This window comes from Schistocerca nitens, chromosome 1 (assembly GCF_023898315.1).
Source record: "Schistocerca nitens isolate TAMUIC-IGC-003100 chromosome 1, iqSchNite1.1, whole genome shotgun sequence".
Classification (NCBI taxonomy): Eukaryota; Metazoa; Arthropoda; class Insecta; order Orthoptera; family Acrididae; genus Schistocerca; species Schistocerca nitens.
Window position 1 is genome coordinate 467454305 of NC_064614.1, and position 23416 is coordinate 467477720.

Consider the following 23416-nt stretch of genomic DNA (forward strand, 5'->3'; position numbering starts at 1 on the left):
AACTGCATAATTTTGGCCATAGTAACACAACATGTTCATTGTTTGTCATGTAGCTTGAGCTGTGTCAGAGGTACTTGTGGATAATGATAGACCTCCGAAATTAGAAATCCGATTCACAACTTTTCCTACAAGTAATGTTCTTGGATCTCTATAACTGTCCAAAATTAATACCATTTTAAACAGAAAATCAAAAAAATGAGATACAGAAAGACTCTTAGGTGATACCCCTCGGTTCAAGAACTGTTAGCTCTCTCGAGTGTAATATGATGCGTCTAAAAAGACGAAAAATCCAATATTGTTTGATTACACATTCAGAAGCAAGAGATGAATGTGTTTTAAACTGGTGTGCTTCGTAACATTTTTAATTCATGTATTCTGTATGTGTGAATGTTATAATTTATTATTTACAAGATGTAGAGTGTCCATTAGTTGCATGTGGTTGCCCATTCTTCTGCAGATCTGAAGACGATCACTAACCGAAATCGGTAGAGGAGATTATTTTTTGTGATCGTACTGGAATAAAAGTAACAAATTCAACGCTTTGTGGATAATTGTTTTATTTGCGGCTGTATCTTATTTTGTGAATCTGTCAAGCAGCTGTCCACAGTGTTTAAGGTAGAAGTACTTTATGTGAATGGGGAAGGCAAACGCAAGACTGCAGTGGCAGAAATCTAAGCAAGTGTAATTCAGGCGTAGATTATGTCACGCACAAAAGATTCAGCATTCTTTGTCAGTGTGGTAAAGTTATCAAATGGATTTAAATCAAACTATAGATGTGATTCAAACAATAGTTGCTTGGTTATTCACAAATTAGTCGTCTCAGTGCGAGAGCGTCACCTGTATGCCTACAATGCTAAACCAGGTGGAAATTCTTAATTGAAAGGCTTATACATCATTGACACTAGAACACATTCTTTTGCTATTCGTGAAAAATGTTAATTTCTTCAACTCGTAACCTATGTAAAGACCATGTGCGTAAAAATTCTCATATAAGAACTTACGTCAAGGGTTACCGACTGCCGGCCGTGGTGGTCTCGTGGTTCTAGGCGCGCAGTCCGAAACCGTGCGACTGCTGCGGTCGCAGGTTCCGATCCTGCCTCGGGCATGGATGTGTGTGATGTCCTTAGGGTAGTTAGGTGTAAGTAGTTCTAAGTTCTAGGGGACTGATGACCACAGCAGTTGAGTCCCATAGTGCTCAGAGCCATTTGCACCATTTTTTTGGTTACCGACTATTAGTTACCCCTCCTAAAGTAGGTGAAATAGCAGGGGTGTGAGGTATGAGTGTAATACATTCTGCTCCCACCGCCATACATCTTATTGTCGCTTCGTTAATACAATGCAGATACATTAGATCATCCTCTGTGTTGCCATAGTGATGGGTGAATGCAATTCACGTTCTCCGAAGCAGTATCTCATCTTCTGTGTGGCAGATAACCACGCTGACTCGCAGTCAAATCATAGGTGTTCACAATAATTGTACAACATTTCTTTTACGTAAAAACGAAGAAGCGGAAGTCATTTTAATTTTGAGTAATAATGGTCAAAAATGGAGGTATTCAGTATGTGCCGATAAACACTAATGATGCAATCATTTTGACCACATGCTCCTCAGCGTGTTTTTTCCCCGTTGCCGTCCTCGTTTACTAAAGTAGGTCCCATGGAAAGCCAGGTGAATATCCCCATCGGTCTGTGTCGTTGGCGCGATGCACCTGGTGTAACTACAAACTTGATTGGTTGGACCAGGAGACACGATTACATTTATCCACGGTCAGATTTCGTTAGGTATGTACGAACTGCTATTCTAAATTGCTGATGTCGTTCCGTCAACATGTGAACACCTAGGGGTTTTCTGCTGCGGAGCCCCAAGCACAACTGTTTTCTCTGAACGGTTTGCTCCGAAATGCTCGTACCTGTGTCTGCAACTGCACTATACTCAGTCGTTAAGAGCACCGCGTTGGTGGGGGTGGACGTCCTAGATCTTGTCACCCATTTGTGACTTCATCGTCCTTTAACAACTTTCCATAAAGACCCACGGCAGTAGTACGTGAACACCACACGACTTCGCGGTCCCCTGTTGCGCGCCCTCATAAATCGGGGCATGAAAATCAGCTCTTTGCCCAAGTGGCTTATGTTAGTGGATTTCCCCATTTGCGGTCCTTATTGTCGCTAGAATGATTCCTTATTCGTCTTGTTTACCATCCTTATTGCGAGTTCTGGATCACTACACCTGAAGATGAGTTACCTCAGTATTGAGCAGTTGTCTATCTGTGTGCTTAGTTGTATATCCTGCAAGATTGTAATTGAGTGTGCTCTTGTGGGGCACCATTAGTTCCACTATTTCGTGACTGGTCATTTGTATGTTTTCAGTGTTCCTGTTCCAAGGTTGTCATTGAGTTTGCCCTGGTGGGGCCCATTAATTGTAAGTACGTATGGGACCAGTGGTAACTGAACTGCAAAATAAATAAGATGGCAGGGTCACGACTCTGTAAATCCACTGAGGTAGCAGCGGATGAATCCTAATGATGCAGATTTGTTCTTGAGTTAAGTTATAACCTTTTTTGATTGAAATATTCACGCCTCTTAATCTGGCATTCATCTGAAGAAGTCTGCACCTAAACTTTTTTGAAATTGTTTGGTACTCCTGTACAGTAAATGAACAAATTTCAAACTAAACTGGTGTGTACAAAAATTGTGATAAGGGGGTCCCGCTGTAATCTGTCGTGTTTTGTAAGTGCTTTTATTAAACTAGATTTATCTTAATACTGTTGTTAGGTTTGAATTGCAGTCAGTTTGTTATTATAAATTTTTACCCACAAGGCTTACTCTTGATTAATAATATTTAGTGCGTTGATCCAACATAAAGAGTGAAATACCGGTGATCCGGTGATGCAGAAATATATTATTGAAATCCATAGCTGTGGAATATAAACGTGGACCTCCGGCCTACCCACAATAAATACCGCATCTGTTCAACACAATCAGAAAGATACTGTCTTCTTTACATAGGAATAACTGGAAGGTCTTGAGATTCGCTCTGCGTAATAAATCACTATGGCTTGATGAATCCACGGCAGATTTTTAGTGGAGGTTTTCGAACACTGTCATCAATGTAACTACAGATAATTCTGAGACGCCCTACGAATCGATAGGTCGTACCACGCTCTAAGAAATATTCATCTTTCTCCAGAGGGCTTGACTAGCGGCCTGACAGGTGGTGCCGATAGTGGCCTCGCCCCTTGGAGTCTGGTTGCGGTAGTGTGAGGTTGGTAGTCACTTGTTGGGATTATTTCGTAGGTTGTTGACTGTATTTCACACACTTAATGTAGTTATTACACTCTAAGACAAAATGAATAAAAATAAAAATAAAATAAAAAATAAAAAGCGACACACCACAAAGGATTTGTGTGCGTGGGAGAGAAAGCAGATAAACGTGATCTTTATGTGCACAGAAACAAATGTTTACAATTTCAGAAAAAATTGATTGTTTTGATTGTTTATTTAAGAGCGAGAGCTTCACAAACCGTGCAAGTCAGTAATGCCTTGGTGCACCCGTGGCCCTTAAGCAAACAGTTACTCGGATTGGAATTCATTGATAGCTGTCAGATCGTGCCAATTTCTATTATACTGACGCGTTACATCGTCAAAATCACGGGATAGTGGGCGGGCTCTCTCCGAATTACTCCAAACGTTCTCATTTGGGGAGGTATCCGGCGCCATTGTTTGCCCATGGCACGGTTTGACAAGCACGAAGACAATCAGTGAAAACTCTCGTCGTGTGTGGGCGGGCTTTAAGCCCATGATGGCTTGCTATGAAGCGCGAGAAAACAGAGCGTAGAATATCGTCGACGTACCGCTGTGATGGCTACCAAAGGGGCCCTCCTACGGAACGAAATGACACCTCAGATCATCACTCCTGGTTGTAGGACCGTATGGCGCGTGACAACCAGACTGGTATCGCACCGCTCTCTGGGGAGTCTCCAGACACGTCATCGTTCAACATCGGGGCTCAAATCAAAGCGGAACACAGGACTGAAAACAGTTCTACTTCATTATGAAATTCCAGGCAGAATAAGCGTCTGGAAACGCCCCGTAAAGCGGTGCGATACCAACCCGAGTTGGTTCCCCAAACATCACGACAGCAAGGAGTGATTGTTTTGGTGCCATTTCTTTTCATAGCAGAACGCCCTTACTTACCAGACTCCTTACAGCACAGCGGTACGTCGACATCCCGTTTTGTTGGCCTACATGTCAAGGCATCCTGGGTTCACAACTAAGTAAGATAATGCCTGCTTGCAGGCTGCGAGAGTTTCAACTGCTAGTCATACTTTCCAAACCCTATCTTGGCCCGCAAAGTCCCCGGATCTCTGACCATCTGAGAACGATTGGAGTGTTATGGGCAGTGCCCCCTCGTCATCTCGAAATATTGACGATATAAAATGCGAAGGACAGAGTTTGGCACGATACCTGAGGGGGACATCCGACAAAATCAATCAGTGCCAAGCGAGTAACTGCTAGCATAAGTGCCAGAAGTGGACTAACGCACCACTGACTTGCTCAATTTATGATGCTCTTTCTCTTGAATAAATCATCCAGTTATTCAGAAATTGTAATCATTGGTTTGTCCGTACCGCTATATCACATTTCTTATATTTAAGACGACGGACAGTAGAAAGATCTCAGGCGGTTCGTCTTTTCGGTTAAACGCTGTTCAACGTCTGGCGGAAGTGTGGCAGGGACGTAGAGCCCCGTGTGGTGGATGCCGCTCAGAGCACGCCGTCTCTCAACCCGCACTAGCCTGGACGTGACGTCACCCCTAGTACCTCGCACGGTGAACTTGAAAGCTTCGTGCAAATCTGCGCACGTGTTTCGTAAACCGCAAAAGTTTGAGCGTAGTATGGTAACTAACTTCGAGAATAGAGCGAGACGATTCAGCCAATATAGAGATCGATTACGCAAAAGATAAATTTAATTCTATTAGCCGACCGTTGTGGCCGAGCGGTGATAGGCGCTACAGTCCGTAACCGCGCTGCTGCTACGGTCGCAGGTTCTAATCTCTCCTCGGGCAGGGATATGTGTGATGTCCTTTGGTTACTTAGGTTTAAGTAGTTCTAACGCAAGGGACAGATGACCACAGATGTTAAGTCCCATAGGGGTTGGAGTCATTTTTTTTAATTATATTACTGAGCCAAGGAAGTATATGTAACGAACTTTCACGATATATTTAATAACAGTTGTAATAATTTAACCACAAGAGTGATTTACCCGCCACATTCAAGCGCTCAACAATATGCATCTTACCAGTTTCCTACATATTTAATTACGTACATAATTAGCCAATGACAGACGATTTAACCATGTGTTCAGTTAAAGCCTACAGTAGTAACCAAGACAAATACATGAACAGCATACTCGCACATCATGATCATCACAACGTAATTTTTTTTGCTAATTTACCAGATTAATTAATGTATCTGTATTTTTCGTAATTTCACCAACAAGTTCAATTTCTATTAAAGACACTTTAACATGGAAAGAGGAGACCATTTCCTACAAAAATGACATGCCGTTTACGTATATCTGATAAAGGTTCGAGGCACAGCTATAAAAGAACAGAATATTGCACTCATTACTTGAAATGTAAAATTATTCTAATTAAGATTGTGGGTCATCTACTCATCATATTTCTTATTAATAATTCAATAGACACCTTAGCTGCATACAGGCGTAATGTACTTCATTGGGGACATGTTGAAAATGTGTGCCCCGACCGGGACTCGAACCCGGGATCTCCTGCTTACATGGCAGCCGCTCTATCCATCTGAGCCACCGCGGGCACAGCGGATAGTGCGTCACAGGGACGTATCCCTTGCACGCTCCCCGTGAGATCCACATTCCCAACATGTCCACACCACTACATTCGTAGTGCGCCTAATAGATGTTTGCCCATCATACTCATAACTCGTGGCAGATTAATCTACCAAGTCCCGTACGAGTTCGGGCATAGCGTGTGCGTTCGCACAAGAAGGTCAATGGCCGGGAAGCCATATTTTAACTATATATGACACTAGTATCTGTTCCCGAAAGAACACTTACCGTGGATGACCATGCAGCTTTGCTAGAAATGAAATCATAATTAAATAGACACCTTAGCTGCATACAGGCGTAATGTACTTCATTGGGAACATGTTGAAAATGTGTGCCCCGACCGGGACTCGAACCCGGGATCTCCTGCTTACATGGCAGACGCTCTATCCATCTGAGCCACCGCGGGCACAGCCGATAGTGCGTCTGCAGGGACTTATCCCTTGCACGCTCCCCGTGAGATCCACATTCCCAACATGTCCACACCACTACATTCGTAGTGCGCCTAATAGATGTTTGCCCATCATACTCATAACTCGTGGCAGATTAATCTACCAAGTCCCGTACGAGTTCGGGCATAGCGTGTGCGTTCGCACAAGAAGGTCAATGGCCGGGAAGCCATATTTTAACTATATATGACACTAGCATCTGTTCCCGAAAGAACAGTTACCGTGGATGACCATGCAGCTTTGCTAGAAATGAAATGATAATTAAATAGACACCTTAGCTGCATACAGGCGTAATGTACTTCAGTGGGAACATGTTGTAAATGTGTGCCCCGAACGGGACTCGAACCCGGGATCTCCTGCTTACATGGCAGACGCTCTATCCATCTGAGCCACTGCGGGCACAGCGGATAGTGCGTCTGCAGGGACTTATCCCTTGCACGCTCCCCGTGAGATCCACATTCCCAACATGTTCACTCCACTACATTCGTAGTGCGCCTAATGGATGTTTGCCCATCATACTCATAACTCGTGGCAGATTAATCTACCAAGCCCCGTACGAGTTCGGGCATAGCGTGTGCGTTCGCACAAGAAGGTCAATGGCCGGGAAGCCATATTTTAACTATATATGACACTAGTATCTGTTCCCGAAAGAACAGTTACCGTGGATGACCATGCAGCTTTGCTAGAAATGAAATGATGATTAAATAGACACCTTAGCTGCATACAGGCGTAATGTACTTCATTGGGAACATGTTGAAAATGTGTGCCCCGACCGGGACTCGAACGCGGGATCTCCTGCTTACATGGCAGACGCTCTATTTATCTGAGCCACCGCGGGCACAGCGGATAGTGCGTCTGCAGGGACTTATCCCTTGCACCCCCCCGTGAGATCCACATTCCCAACATGTCCACACCACTACATTCGTAGTGCGCCTAATAGATGTTTGCACATCATACTCATAACTCGTGGCAGATTAATCTACCAAGTCCCGTACGAGTTCGGGCATAGCGTGTGCGTTCGCACAAGAAGGTCAATGGCCGGGAAGCCATATTTTAACTATATATGACACTAGTATCTGTTCCCGAAAGAACAGTTACCATGGATGACCATGCAGCTTTTCTAGAAATGAAATGATAATTAAATAGACACCTTAGCTGCATATAGGCGTAATTTACTTCATTGGGAACATGTTGAAAATGTGTGCCCCGACCGGGACTCGAACCCGGGATCTCCTGCTTACATGGCAGACGCTCTATCCATCTTTTTTTTAATTTTTTATTTTTTTTTGTTTTTTGTTTTTTTTCTTGTTTTTTTTTGTTTTTTTGGGTCTCCTTCCTCCCCTTCAACCCATCCTTGCGCTCGCCAATTTCTGCCGTCTCGGCCTGGCTTCTATGCCATTAAAAGAACGTTGAACACAAAGGACGCTACTTCTGCATCAAGAAAGGAAAACGTGTTGTCACTGCAGTGGAAAGTTCAAGGTGCGTTGCTTCTGCAGCAAAGGAAACGTTTCATTCCTTGTTGATGAGTCTTTGCTGCAAAACTTTTATTTTCATCGTGTTTTGTTGGTTTTTTGTTTTTAATTTTTTTTTAACTTTTTTAATATACAACAAGTTTTTTTAAATTGTTTGTTTCCACTATTCTTTGCGTGAGACATCTCGGCTCGTTGACGGCACTCAACACTCGTCTTCTCGAGGGTTGCCTATTATGGTATACCCCAAGCATATAGCTTGGTCTCATTTCTTTTTCCCCGTTTGTATGTGATCTCCTATGTCGGCAGTTGTCTTCTCTTAGCACTGAGTGCCGAATTGCCGGGAGCCACACACTGCTTGGGAAAAAAAAAAAAATCACTGCCATCAACGTTATCAACAGTCGGACGCAGTGCATACATCTACTTCGTCGTTCCTTGTTCGTTTTTGTTCATCGTCGTTGTCGTTCATAATGTCGTTATTCTCAATGCTGGTATATAGTTCGCGAACTTTTGTCTGTATTTGTCATCCTTCATCAGCAGTTGCGCTTGTGTGGCTAGATATACTCTGTAGCCCTGGTAAGATGGCGCATCTTCGGCTTGAATTAGGTAATGCAGAGTATGTCCCGTCAGCCATGTCCATATATTTTTCTTTGTGATGGGATAGTAAGTGCCATCAGGCTGCAACACCGATGTGATGGAGATTGTGTGTCTAGCTGTCCTGCAGATAGAGGCAAGGTTCATTCTGCACCATTCCCAGACCAATTTATTTTCTCCGCAGACACATCTGTGTGGCAAGTTGTCTATGAGGGCACACTCTCCACATCTGTCAGTTGCCGACAATCGTATTCTGTGTAATTTTTCTTTCGTAGGTATGGTCTCATTAACTACTTTATACCACGTTGATCTGATATTTGTTCCGAGCACTTTGTTGTGGATGTTCTTCCAGATTTGAGCCCAATCCCTTATGGGATATTTCGTTTCCATGCGGTTTACTCTTCCACTAGTATTCATTATCCGGTATAGTTGGGCGGTTGTAAGGTCCTGTATTGGTGCGCTCAGTTTCGCTCGGAGGTAACTAACTTCGAGCAGAAACATCCTGATGTGGTTGGCTTTGTAGTGGGTTTCCACCAGGTTTATCGGTATTGCCATATTAGTAGGTGTATACATCCGTAGGGCCATGTGGAGCGCGCTGTCTGGGTAGTCTTGAAACAGCTGAATAGTTCTCCGTATAAGAAGAGCCTTGCATTTAAGTTCAACATCTATGAGCCCTAGGCCCCCTTTCTCCGGTGGGAGCGTAATAACATTAATTCCCACTTTGAATATTTCGCCCCTCCAAATATACCAACCAATTGCCGTCATTATTTGCTTGGAAATGCTGTTGACCACAGGGATTATCTGCCCTACATACCAGATTTTCGAAAGTATCATTTTATTGATAAACTGCACTCTTTGTATGAGGTCCTGTTCTCTGCCTTTATTTTGCTGGAGACAAACTCTCGTCATAGCCAGAAGCTCTTGCCAGTTGTCCGTAGTAGTTTTCAGAGGGCAGCGGCTCATTCGTATTCCCAACAGCTTGATACTCTCGTGTACTACATATGGACAGTTGTCATCGATTCTAAACTCACTACCGATCGGCATGAGTTTAGTCTTGCGATAGTTGAGCTTTGAGCATGAGGCTCTTTCATACTCCCGTACACTATTAGTGACTTCTTGTAGGTCTCGCTCCGAACGTACGATGACACTTATGTCATCCGCGTATGCCACACATTTTACAGTCGTCGAATACAGGGTTAAGCCCTCAAGCGTACGGTTCAGCAAACGAACAAGTGGCTCAATGGCAATGACAAAAAGAGGCATTGACATGGGGCAGCCTTGTCGTACAGATCGCTCAATAGTTATTTGCCGGGAGAGTTGGCCATTGATGACGATCCTAGAGCAAGCAGAGGTGTACATATTTTTGACCATCGTGATAAAACCGTCACCAAAACCTAAATGGTTCATAATTTGAAAAAGGTAGCTGTGCGAAATCCTGTCAAAGGCTTTGCATTGATCTAGAGCTAAAACTGCAGCCTCCGGTTGGGTAATAGCACTAAAGGAGATGATCTCCCTATAATCTGCCAGACTTCTAAAGATCGTTCGACCAGGGACGGCTGCTGTCTGGCTGTCATGTATGATTTTATGTAAAACATGTTTAATTCTCGCTGCTAGAACGCGAGTCACAATTTTGTAATCGGAGTTGAGGAGGGAAATAGGACGAAATTTATTGACATCATCTGGTGGGTATTCTTTGGGGACGAGTACAATTAGACTATCACTGAATCCTGCTGGTAGTTGCCGACCTGATTTAATTTCATTACATATGTTCAGAAAGCAATGTTCGAGTAAATACCAGAATTGTTTGTAGAATTCAATGGGTAGGCCATCTGCCCCGGTCGATTTATTACCCGGAGCCTTCCTCAAAGCCTCCCGAAGTTCTTCCTCAGTGACATCACACAGTAATAGTTGTCTGTCCGTCTCATCGAGGGTCGCTGTAAGGTAGTTTTTCATGGTCGTAATTGCCTCGTCATTCGTGGGCTCTGACATGTACAGCCGTCGGTAATAGTCGGTTATATATTCCTGGGTTGTGGTGACACTGCCATCTTCTGTTTTTAATCTGTGAATCAATTTCTGTCTAGCGCGGCGTTTCTCTTTCGCAAGATGGAAGGAGGATGGGCTTTCGGCATTAGCGCTGTACCATCGCGAGAACGTATTTTAATTCCGTCCAGTTGTCTTCGTTTCAATAGTGTTAGCTTCGCCTTAATCCTTTTGATCTGTACAAAGTTCTCCTGTGTGACATGAGGAGCAGAATACAGCTCACGGAGACATCGAAAATAAAATTCGAAAAGCTCTTTCTGCTGCCGGCTCCTTTCACAGCTGTAACCTTTCAAGCAATTAATAAGCTTGGGCTTTGCGCAGCGGCACCACCACAGCATAACCGACGGGAAAGTTTGTTGGCGGCGTGAGCAGAGATCCCATACTTCCTGCACCCGTTCTCTCAAACCTTGATCAGTGAGTATTGAAACATTCAGCTTCCAACCTGCTCTGCCACGGTACGTTCCCTGCCGTACCATTCGGATTGTACAGTGATATGCCTCGTGGTCGGAGAAGTACAACGGCCACGTCTCCGTTGCAGAGATCTTGTCCCGCAGACGTTTTCCTACATAAATTCTGTCTAGTCGGCTGGCAGTTTGAGCGGTAAAATACGTAAAACACTGTCGGTCCCCGTTCAGGATTTCCCAGGTGTCTTCTAGGTCCATCAGTCGAACAGTTTCGGCAAGTGTCGCACAACCGTTAAAGTTCGGCCATTGGTCTTTAGGCTTTAAAACACAATTAAAATCCCCGCCGACGATCACGTCCTCCTCATTCCTCCGTAAAAGATACAATAAGTCAGTAGCGTAAAAATGTGCTCTGGCAGCTCTATTTTGATTCCCCGAGGGAGCATAGATGTTTATCAATCGAACTCCATTAATAAGGCACGAGATTCCTCTGCCAGACTCTAGTCGTTCCACGTCCGAGACAATAATACCCTCTTTGAATAACAGAGCTGTGCCTGAGGAGCTATCTGGGATGGTATTTGTTAGTACGTCATACCCAGAAAAGTGAGGCAGGAAATGGTGAGCCACCTCTTGCAGCATCGCGATGTCTGCATCACAGCTATACAAATAATCGCGGAGACTGTGTATCTTCAGCTCTGAAGTTATTTTGTTTATGTTTACAGTGACTATCTTGTAGTCCTGAAAAGTAGGCATGAAGTTCTCAATGTTAAAAGTCGCTGACCAGTCAGCGAAAGCATGATGTCGGTGAGGAAATTAATACGTATCCGAATCATCATCTTTTCTCAGGTTCGTTGAAAGCTGTCGTGTCACAAGTAATTCTGCTCTCCCGGCTGGCATAGCCTCCTTTGGTGGTTCAGACGTAATCAGTCCTTGATCCACCGACATGTCCTCGATATCATCAGCCCAGCTGCCTGCATTTGACATGTCCATCTTCTGATCTGAACCCTTTCCCGTTGGACACTGTTCTTTTCGCCCCTCTCTCAGGAGCTGCTGAGAGACCCGATCCTCGTCTGCTGCAGCTTGATTTCCAACCCCAGAGTTCGGCGTGGTCACTTTTATCGCCTGGTCGTGGCCACTCGATTGCTTCGCATCTGTCCTGCCAAGAGTTGCGTCCGTTAATTCGCGGGCAATTTGCGCACCTTTCTCGCGCAGCAGTGGAGCTGCTTTCTCAGCATCCTTGTGAGCGATCCGTCGCTTTTTGTGTTTTTTGGGAGAAATGTCAGCCCTTTCATCTGCCACAGTCACTGAGGAAGAGCTGCAGATTGGTAATCCGGTGTTGTCGTCGCTTCCCATTGAGTTAGAATCCGCTCCTTTGTCGGTGCGCGGATCATTCTCAACATCTTGGGTTTTCTCGCCAACCTGGTCGCTAACCAAACACGTAGCCTCCGGATCGGTCAGTTTCACCGACACGTCGGGGGTGGTGTCAGCGTTGCCCTCTGGGGTGGCAGTCTCCATTGATGTCTGGTCAGCTTCGGTGGTGTTGACAGTTGTGTCCATGTGAGTGACTTCCGTCGCTGCCATGGTCGAACGTACTGCCGCCACATACGTTAGAGGCAGTGATGACATCTTGTTACTAGGAACACTTTCGCCTGGTGGCAACTGTGTCACTCGTCTCTGTACGCATTGTGCGCGAACATGATCAGTTGCACCACACCCAGAGCTAGTGCGAGGCTGTCCATCGTATATAACAATTGCCCTGTATCCACAGATCGTAATATGTGTTTCTCCAGTTCTATTTTCACCTGTCGAACACCGTTCAAGACAGGAACTTTGAAGGACATCCACCTTTCCGCAGTATTGCTTATAATCTTGCCATAATTTTTCAAAACTGCATTTAATTCGTCGGCAGGAACTTCAAAAGGTAGTTCGAAAATTCTAACTGTGCGGACACTAAATCCTGCACGAGATACATGAACTTTGCCAATATTACCATCGCTGTGAGTAAATTTAAGGCTATCACCGCATGACTGAACAATTTGATCGCATATTTCAGCAGTTTTAAACTTTATGTGCACAGTACTGCTTACGATCGAAAGATGTACACCAAGTATTTCGTCAAAAGATCGTTTCAAAACATTCTCAATCCATGCTTCGAGTTCGTAAGCTTTAGGTCGTGCATATTTCGGATCGAAACTTAATTTCAAAGTATATTTTCGTGCTAGTTCATTCATAGTCAATTCGTGGCATGTTCCACACAATAACCCTTAACCGTGTACGCTACAATAGCGTCAACTCACCGTAAACAGCGCTCAGCCGGCAGCAGCAGAGACGTAAACACCAGCGCGCGTCCGCTCGCCACGGCCGCCGAGGGCCGACTCGGGCCCATCTGAGCCACCGCGGGCACAGCGGATAGTGCGTCTGCAGGGACTTATCCCTTGCACGCTCCCCGTGAGATCCACATTCCCAACATGTCCACACCACTACATTCGTAGTGCGCCTAATAGATGTTTGCCCATCATACTCATAACTCGTGGCAGATTAATCTACCAAGTCCCGTACGAGTTCGGGCATAGCGTGTGCGTTCGCACAAGAAGGTCAATGGCCGGGAAGCCATATTTTAACTATATATGACACTAGTATCTGTTCCCGAAAGAACAGTTACCGTGGATGACCATGCAGCTTTGCTAGAAATGAAATGATAATTAAATAGACACCTTAGCTGCATACAGGCGTAATGTACTTCATTGGGAAAATGTTGAAAATGTGTGCCCCGACCAGGACTCGAACCCGGGATCTCCTGCTTACATGGCAGACGCTCCATCCATCTTTTTTTTTTTTTATTGTCATAGAGTAGGTCAGGGGGCAGAGTGGGCAGGGGTCATATCCATCTGAGCCACCGCGGGCACAGCGGATAGTGCGTCTGCAGGGACTTATCCCTTGCACGCTCCCCGTGAGATCCACATTCCCAACATGTCCACACCACTACATTCGTAGTGCGCCTAATAGATGTTTGCCCATCATACTCATAACTCGTGGCAGATTAATCTACCAAGTCCCGTACGAGTTCGGGCATAGCGTGTGCGTTCGCACAAGAAGGTCAATGGCCGGGAAGCCATATTTTAACTATATATGACACTAGTATCTGTTCCCGAAAGAACAGTTACCGTGGATGACCATGCAGCTTTGCTAGAAATGAAATGATAATTAAATAGACACCTTAGCTGCATACAGGCGTAATGTACTTCATTGGGAACATGTTGAAAATGTGTGCCCCGACCGGGACTCGAACCCGGGATCTTCTGCTTACATGGCAGACGCCCTATCCATCTGAGCCACCGCGGGCACAGCGGATAGTGCGTCTGCAGGGACTTATCCCTTGCACGCTCCCCGTGAGATCCACATTCCCAACATGTCCACACCACTACATTCGTAGTGCGCCTAATAGATGTTTGCCCATCATACTCATAACTCGTGGCAGATTAATCTACCAAGTCCCGTACGAGTTCGGGCATAGCGTGTGCGTTCGCACAAGAAGGTCAATGGCCGGGAAGCCATATTTTAACTATATATGACACTAGTATCTGTTCCCGAAAGAACAGTTACCGTGGATGACCATGCAGCTTTGCTAGAAATGAAATCATAATTAAATAGACACCTTAGCTGCATACAGGCGTAATGTACTTCATTGGGAACATGTTGAAAATGTGTGCCCCGACCGGGACTCGAACCCGGGATCTCCTGCTTACATGGCAGACGCCCTATCCATCTGAGCCACCGCGGGCACAGCGGATAGTGCGTCTGCAGGGACTTATCCCTTGCACGCTCCCCGTGAGATCCACATTCCCAACATGTCCACACCACTACATTCGTAGTGCGCCTAATAGATGTTTGCCCATCATACTCATAACTCGTGGCAGATTAATCTACCAAGTCCCGTACGAGTTCGGGCATAGCGTGTGCGTTCGCACAAGAAGGTCAATGGCCGGGAAGCCATATTTTAACTATATATGACACTAGTATCTGTTCCCGAAAGAACAGTTACCGTGGATGACCATGCAGCTTTGCTAGAAATGAAATGATAATTAAATAGACACCTTAGCTGCATACAGGCGTAATGTACTTCATTGGGAAAATGTTGAAAATGTGTGCCCCGACCAGGACTCGAACCCGGGATCTCCTGCTTACATGGCAGACGCTCCATCCATCTTTTTTTTTTTTTATTGTCATAGAGTAGGTCAGGGGGCAGAGTGGGCAGGGGTCATATCCATCTGAGCCACCGCGGGCACAGCGGATAGTGCGTCTGCAGGGACTTATCCCTTGCACGCTCCCCGTGAGATCCACATTCCCAACATGTCCACACCACTACATTCGTAGTGCGCCTAATAGATGTTTGCCCATCATACTCATAACTCGTGGCAGATTAATCTACCAAGTCCCGTACGAGTTCGGGCATAGCGTGTGCGTTCGCACAAGAAGGTCAATGGCCGGGAAGCCATATTTTAACTATATATGACACTAGTATCTGTTCCCGAAAGAACAGTTACCGTGGATGACCATGCAGCTTTGCTAGAAATGAAATCATAATTAAATAGACACCTTAGCTGCATACAGGCGTAATGTACTTCATTGGGAACATGTTGAAAATGTGTGCCCCGACCGGGACTCGAACCCGGGATCTCCTGCTTACATGGCAGACGCCCTATCCATCTGAGCCACCGCGGGCACAGCGGATAGTGCGTCTGCAGGGACTTATCCCTTGCACGCTCCCCGTGAGATCCACATTCCCAACATGTCCACACCACTACATTCGTAGTGCGCCTAATAGATGTTTGCCCATCATACTCATAACTCGTGGCAGATTAATCTACCAAGTCCCGTACGAGTTCGGGCATAGCGTGTGCGTTCGCACAAGAAGGTCAATGGCCGGGAAGCCATATTTTAACTATATATGACACTAGTATCTGTTCCCGAAAGAACAGTTACCGTGGATGACCATGCAGCTTTGCTAGAAATGAAATCATAATTAAATAGACACCTTAGCTGCATACAGGCGTAATGTACTTCATTGGGAACATGTTGAAAATGTGTGCCCCGACCGGGACTCGAACCCGGGATCTCCTGCTTACATGGCAGACGCCCTATCCATCTGAGCCACCGCGGGCACAGCGGATAGTGCGTCTGCAGGGACTTATCCCTTGCACGCTCCCCGTGAGATCCACATTCCCAACATGTCCACACCACTACATTCGTAGTGCGCCTAATAGATGTTTGCCCATCATACTCATAACTCGTGGCAGATTAATCTACCAAGTCCCGTACGAGTTCGGGCATAGCGTGTGCGTTCGCACAAGAAGGTCAATGGCCGGGAAGCCATATTTTAACTATATATGACACTAGTATCTGTTCCCGAAAGAACAGTTACCGTGGATGACCATGCAGCTTTGCTAGAAATGAAATGATAATTAAATAGACACCTTAGCTGCATACAGGCGTAATGTACTTCATTGGGAACATGTTGAAAATGTGTGCCCCGACCGGGACTCGAACCCGGGATCTCCTGCTTACATGGCAGACGCCCTATCCATCTGAGCCACCGCGGGCACAGCGGATAGTGCGTCTGCAGGGACTTATCCCTTGCACGCTCCCCGTGAGATCCACATTCCCAACATGTCCACACCACTACATTCGTAGTGCGCCTAATAGATGTTTGCCCATCATACTCATAACTCGTGGCAGATTAATCTACCAAGTCCCGTACGAGTTCGGGCATAGCGTGTGCGTTCGCACAAGAAGGTCAATGGCCGGGAAGCCATATTTTAACTATATATGACACTAGTATCTGTTCCCGAAAGAACAGTTACCGTGGATGACCATGCAGCTTTGCTAGAAATGAAATGATAATTAAATAGACACCTTAGCTGCATACAGGCGTAATGTACTTCATTGGGAAAATGTTGAAAATGTGTGCCCCGACCAGGACTCGAACCCGGGATCTCCTGCTTACATGGCAGACGCTCCATCCATCTTTTTTTTTTTTATTGTCATAGAGTAGGTCAGGGGGCAGAGTGGGCAGGGGTCATATCCATCTGAGCCACCGCGGGCACAGCGGATAGTGCGTCTGCAGGGACTTATCCCTTGCACGCTCCCCGTGAGATCCACATTCCCAACATGTCCACACCACTACATTCGTAGTGCGCCTAATAGATGTTTGCCTATCATACTCATAACTCGTGGCAGATTAATCTACCAAGTCCCGTACGAGTTCGGGCATAGCGTGTGCGTTCGCACAAGAAGGTCAATGGCCGGGAAGCCATATTTTAACTATATATGACACTAGTATCTGTTCCCGAAAGAACAGTTACCGTGGATGACCATGCAGCTTTGCTAGAAATGAAATGATAATTAAATAGACACCTTAGCTGCATACAGGCGTAATGTACTTCATTGGGAACATGTTGAAAATGTGTGCCCCGACCGGGACTCGAACCCGGGATCTTCTGCTTACATGGCAGACGCCCTATCCATCTGAGCCACCGCGGGCACAGCGGATAGTGCGTCTGCAGGGACTTATCCCTTGCACGCTCCCCGTGAGATCCACATTCCCAACATGTCCACACCACTACATTCGTAGTGCGCCTAATAGATGTTTGCCCATCATACTCATAACTCGTGGCAGATTAATCTACCAAGTCCCGTACGAGTTCGGGCATAGCGTGTGCGTTCGCACAAGAAGGTCAATGGCCGGGAAGCCATATTTTAACTATATATGACACTAGTATCTGTTCCCGAAAGAACAGTTACCGTGGATGACCATGCAGCTTTGCTAGAAATGAAATCATAATTAAATAGACACCTTAGCTGCATACAGGCGTAATGTACTTCATTGGGAACATGTTGAAAATGTGTGCCCCGACCGGGACTCGAACCCGGGATCTCCTGCTTACATGGCAGACGCCCTATCCATCTGAGCCACCGCGGGCACAGCGGATAGTGCGTCTGCAGGGACTTATCCCTTGCACGCTCCCCGTGAGATCCACATTCCCAACATGTCCACACCACTACATTCGTAGTGCGCCTAATAGATGTTTGCCCATCATACTCATAACTCGTGGCAGATTAATCTACCAAGTCCCGTACGAGTTCGGGCATAGCGTGTGCGTTCGCACAAGAAGGTCAATGGCCGGGAAGCCATATTTTAACTATATATGACACTAGTATCTGTTCCCGAAAGAACAGTTACCGTGGATGACCATGCAGCTTTGCTAGAAATGAAATGATAATTAAATAGACACCTTAGCTGCATACAGGCGTAATGTACTTCATTGGGAAAATGTTGAAAATGTGTGCCCCGACCAGGACTCGAACCCGGGATCTCCTGCTTACATGGCAGACGCTCCATCCATCTTTTTTTTTTTTTATTGTCATAGAGTAGGTCAGGGGGCAGAGTGGGCAGGGGTCATATCCATCTGAGCCACCGCGGGCACAGCGGATAGTGCGTCTGCAGGGACTTATCCCTTGCACGCTCCCCGTGAGATCCACATTCCCAACATGTCCACACCACTACATTCGTAGTGCGCCTAATAGATGTTTGCCCATCATACTCATAACTCGTGGCAGATTAATCTACCAAGTCCCGTACGAGTTCGGGCATAGCGTGTGCGTTCGCACAAGAAGGTCAATGGCCGGGAAGCCATATTTTAACTATATATGACACTAGTATCTGTTCCCGAAAGAACAGTTACCGTGGATGACCATGCAGCTTTGCTAGAAATGAAATCATAATTAAATAGACACCTTAGCTGCATACAGGCGTAATGTACTTCATTGGGAACATGTTGAAAATGTGTGCCCCGACCGGGACTCGAACCCGGGATCTCCTGCTTACATGGCAGACGCCCTATCCATCTGAGCCACCGCGGGCACAGCGGATAGTGCGTCTGCAGGGACTTATCCCTTGCACGCTCCCCGTGAGATCCACATTCCCAACATGTCCACACCACTACATTCGTAGTGCGCCTAATAGATGTTTGCCCATCATACTCATAACTCGTGGCAGATTAATCTACCAAGTCCCGTACGAGTTCGGGCATAGCGTGTGCGTTCGCACAAGAAGGTCAATGGCCGGGAAGCCATATTTTAACTATATATGACACTAGTATCTGTTCCCGAAAGAACAGTTACCGTGGATGACCATGCAGCTTTGCTAGAAATGAAATCATAATTAAATAGACACCTTAGCTGCATACAGGCGTAATGTACTTCATTGGGAACATGTTGAAAATGTGTGCCCCGACCGGGACTCGAACCCGGGATCTCCTGCTTACATGGCAGACGCCCTATCCATCTGAGCCACCGCGGGCACAGCGGATAGTGCGTCTGCAGGGACTTATCCCTTGCACGCTCCCCGTGAGATCCACATTCCCAACATGTCCACACCACTACATTCGTAGTGCGCCTAATAGATGTTTGCCCATCATACTCATAACTCGTGGCAGATTAATCTACCAAGTCCCGTACGAGTTCGGGCATAGCGTGTGCGTTCGCACAAGAAGGTCAATGGCCGGGAAGCCATATTTTAACTATATATGACACTAGTATCTGTTCCCGAAAGAACAGTTACCGTGGATGACCATGCAGCTTTGCTAGAAATGAAATGATAATTAAATAGACACCTTAGCTGCATACAGGCGTAATGTACTTCATTGGGAAAATGTTGAAAATGTGTGCCCCGACCAGGACTCGAACCCGGGATCTCCTGCTTACATGGCAGACGCTCCATCCATCTTTTTTTTTTTTTATTGTCATAGAGTAGGTCAGGGGGCAGAGTGGGCAGGGGTCATATCCATCTGAGCCACCGCGGGCACAGCGGATAGTGCGTCTGCAGGGACTTATCCCTTGCACGCTCCCCGTGAGGTCCACATTCCCAACATGTCCACACCACTACATCTATTAGGCGCACTACGAATGTAAAGGTGTGGACATGTTGGGAATGTGGATCTCACGGGGAACGTGCAAGGGATAAGTCCCTGCAGACGCACTATCCGCTGTGCCCGCGGTGGCTCAGATGGATTCAGTCTGCTTTCGGCTGCGGTCGGGCGAGGACGTCCGCTGCGCCCCGCCGTACGCGACCGTGAGCGCTTGCTTGTGTTTACCTTCTCGCGGCGCGAGTTGTATTTGTTCCAAGTTCAGTGCGATTATGGCACACACATGGCGCCACGATACGATCAAAATTACTTTCCAACCAGATCACGCGCGTCCTCGAGCCTATGAAATAGAACAGTTCATACGCGACGATCTACGTTTAGATCCGGTGACTGTCGTCGGAATACATTTTTCTATAACGGCGAGCGTGGTTTATGCTAAAATGACCAGTGCAGAGGTCTGCGCGACAGTGGTTTCTAAATACTCGAACTTTCTCCGATTCAAACATTCTGACGGGCATATCGGTGCAGTGACGGTGGATCATGCAGGCATGGGCCTCAGGACTGTAAGAGTTTTTGAGCTCCCCTTCGAGGTCCCAGAGGAAGTTGTCAAGGATGCCTTCCGACCATATGGCGATGTTATCGGCCACGTTGCAGAAAAGTGGCAAACTTTCTCGACGTATAAGGTCTACAATACTGGCCAAATTAAACTTGAGCTCAAGAAACATGTGCCGTCCTATTTGAACATCGGTGGCTGTCGTGCAATCATCATGTACGACGGTCAACCGCGTACCTGTTCCGGATGTGGGCAGGTTCAAATGGTTCAAATGGCTCTGAGCACTATGCGACTTAACTTCTGCGGTCATGAGTCGCCTAGAACTTAGAACTAATTAAACCGAACTAACCTAAGGACATCACACACATCCATGCCCGAGGCAGGATTCGAACCTGCGACCGTAGCGGCCGCGCGGTTCCAGACTGTAGCGCCTTTAACCGCTTGGCCACCACGGCCGGCTGATGTGGGCAGGAAGGCCATGTTCGATCGAGCTGCTTACAACGTAGAATTACGCAGATACCAGTGGGAGACTCCGTTTCCCCGACGGGGACGACAATCCTGCCCCTCACGTATGCTCAGACGACGATGCGCACCATAGTCGAGGACGAAACGGGCGATCAGACACATCCGTCGACGCCATAAGTACCAATGGAGGAAGAGGAAGGACCCTCGGTGCCAACCCATATGTCGCCCCCTCCACAGCAACAACAGCAGCAACAGTCCCACGGACTCCAGCCGCAACATCACATTCAGAATGCGATGGACGTGGACGCGAACATTGTCCCGACCGCGGCTTTCCTAGCGGAAGGTGATGCGACGCTGGATTGCCTCCCACATTCGGATACGGATGTCCACGTTCGCAAGCAACGTTCGCCCCGACGACGCAAGCGACGTCCGCGGACCCCTTCTGACGATTGCCTCCTACACACGGCCGGTCAAGAAGGTGACATCTCATCAGACAGCATGGATGCTGCGCCAGCTGAGGATCTAAGTGGTGTAGACGGTTCACTTGCCCATACTACGAGTGCCCAGTTAGTTCTTGCACCACAAACGCGGCAGGTCGCGTCGATGGATGGCGATCCGTCTACCTCTACCAAAGACGACGTACGTGAGAGAGATTTAGGTGCCGATCAGCCACACAGCATCGTGTTGCACCCACTGTGGTCGGACGATGTTGAGGAACTTCCTGAAGCGGGCACGGGTGACAGGGGCGGGGGCGGCATTGGGGATGCCACTACTAGCGTGACAGACTCATAATTTGTAACGGGTTGGTGGGTCCAGCATCTCTTGCGGTTCGCTTTTCTTGCCATGGCGTCTACCCTAGGTGAAGAGGCTGGGCAGCACACCTTTCGCCTTGCCACAATCAATATCAACGCGATAAGGGCACCACACAAACTGACAATGCTACAACGCGTGCTTGATGCGGCGGACATCGACGTGGCCCTCTTACAGGAAGTATGTGTCGCTAGTTTCCCTGACTTCTACGGATATACCGCCCACATCTCTCACGCCTCTTCTACCGATTGTGGTGTGGCTGTTCTGCTACGGGACGGTTTGGCGGCTACGGACGTACTGTACTTACCGAGTGCAAGAGCCATGGCAGTAACTGTCAACGGTGTACGACTCATCAATGTATATGCCCCTTCAGGATCAGGGAGACGGAGAGATCGGGCCCGCTTTTTTTCGGAAGATATTACGCGTCTATTTATGGGCCACATAGACGATATGGTTATCGGAGGAGATTTTAACTGTACATTATCTCCATCTGATCAGCAGCCACATCACGTCCCGTGTGCGGAATTGGAAATGCTAGTGCGTGACCTCCACCTGATTGACACGTGGCGCCACATCCATGGCCCAGCTCCTGGTTACACCCATTATACAAGCCATTCATCAAGTCGGTTGGACAGGATTTACGTCACAAGCACCCTTTCGACGGCGACGAGAGGAGCAGAGCTCTGGCCCACTGCATTCACCGACCACACAGCCTATATTTGCACCATTGCCCTCAAACCTGCACGTGTGTGGCGCAGTGGGCCCCCCTGGAAACTGAACGTCGCCCATCTGGAAGAACCGGCATGTAAAGGTGCTGTCGAAGAGTCGTGGAACGCGTCCTTACGGCGTCGTGATCGTTACCGATCGACCCTCAGTTGGTGGATTGAATGTGCGAAGCCTGCTCTTAGACGCACCTTCATGGCTTACGGCCGGGAAGCAGGGGCATGGAGGAGGAGCACGGAAAACTTTTATTACACCGTCCTACGGGAATGTCTTGCTATGGAGCCCTCACCTGACAGACAGATCACAGTCAATCGCGCGAAAGCGCGGCTCGTCTCCTTAGCACGCCATCATTTACAAGGCGCTGTTATACGGTCGCGTGCTCCAGACATGATACAATCAGAAAGGCCGTCTATGCACCACGTGCTCATAGAACGCAGGAGGCGCCGTAGGGCACTGGTAACCGACATGATAACCGACGACGGTCGACATGTGGTAGAACAAGCAGATATAGCAGAAGCCTTCTATGGGCATTACGCTCAACTTTATTCAGCAGTGCTCCCTGATATGGCGACGGTAGACACCGTTTCAGCACATGTCCACGGTACAGTTCCACCAGACCTGGTACCGACTTTACTGGGAGAAGTGACAGAAGAGGAAGTGCTCGACGCCATTGGTAAAGGTGCTTCCCATAAATCACCAGGAATCGATGGGTTACCAATAAAGTTCTATCGAGCCTTTAAACAACTGTTGCTACCGTGTTTGATTGAAATTAGCCAGGAATTGATGTCCCCGGGTATAACATTGCCTGCACCATTCTTGGAAGGTCTGATTGTCGCCATCCATAAGCCGAAGGGACGGAATCATGTCCGCGACTATCGTCCCTTAACGTTATTGAACAGCGACTTCAAGATCTTTTCGAGGCTGCTATCAGAACGTATTCGCGGCACACTATTGCGCGTCTTGTCCGGCGATCAGACGTCCTTGGGGGGACCCAACAACATCAGAACTGCGTTATGTCGTTACAGAGATCTCATCTCCCTTGCACGGGTGAGACGTTTGCCGGCAGCCCTCGCGTCTATCGACTTTAGCCAGGCTTTTGACCGTGTCGGCCACACTTTCCTCACGG

General features: G+C 47.2%; 3 non-coding genes across 3 annotated transcripts; all 3 read right to left on the bottom strand.

Moving 5' to 3' along the window:
• Positions 1–6197: 6197 nt before the first annotated feature.
• On the bottom strand, positions 6198–6272 carry Trnat-ugu (transfer RNA threonine (anticodon UGU)). The gene has a single exon. It is a non-coding gene; the product is annotated as a tRNA-Thr (tRNA).
• Positions 6273–14083: 7811 nt separating this feature from the next.
• Trnat-ugu (transfer RNA threonine (anticodon UGU)) lies at positions 14084–14158 on the bottom strand. The gene has a single exon. It is a non-coding gene; the product is annotated as a tRNA-Thr (tRNA).
• A 3123-nt stretch (positions 14159–17281) lies between these two features.
• Trnat-ugu (transfer RNA threonine (anticodon UGU)) lies at positions 17282–17356 on the bottom strand. Its single transcript has one exon. It is a non-coding gene; the product is annotated as a tRNA-Thr (tRNA).
• Between the last annotated feature and the right edge of the window lie 6060 nt (positions 17357–23416).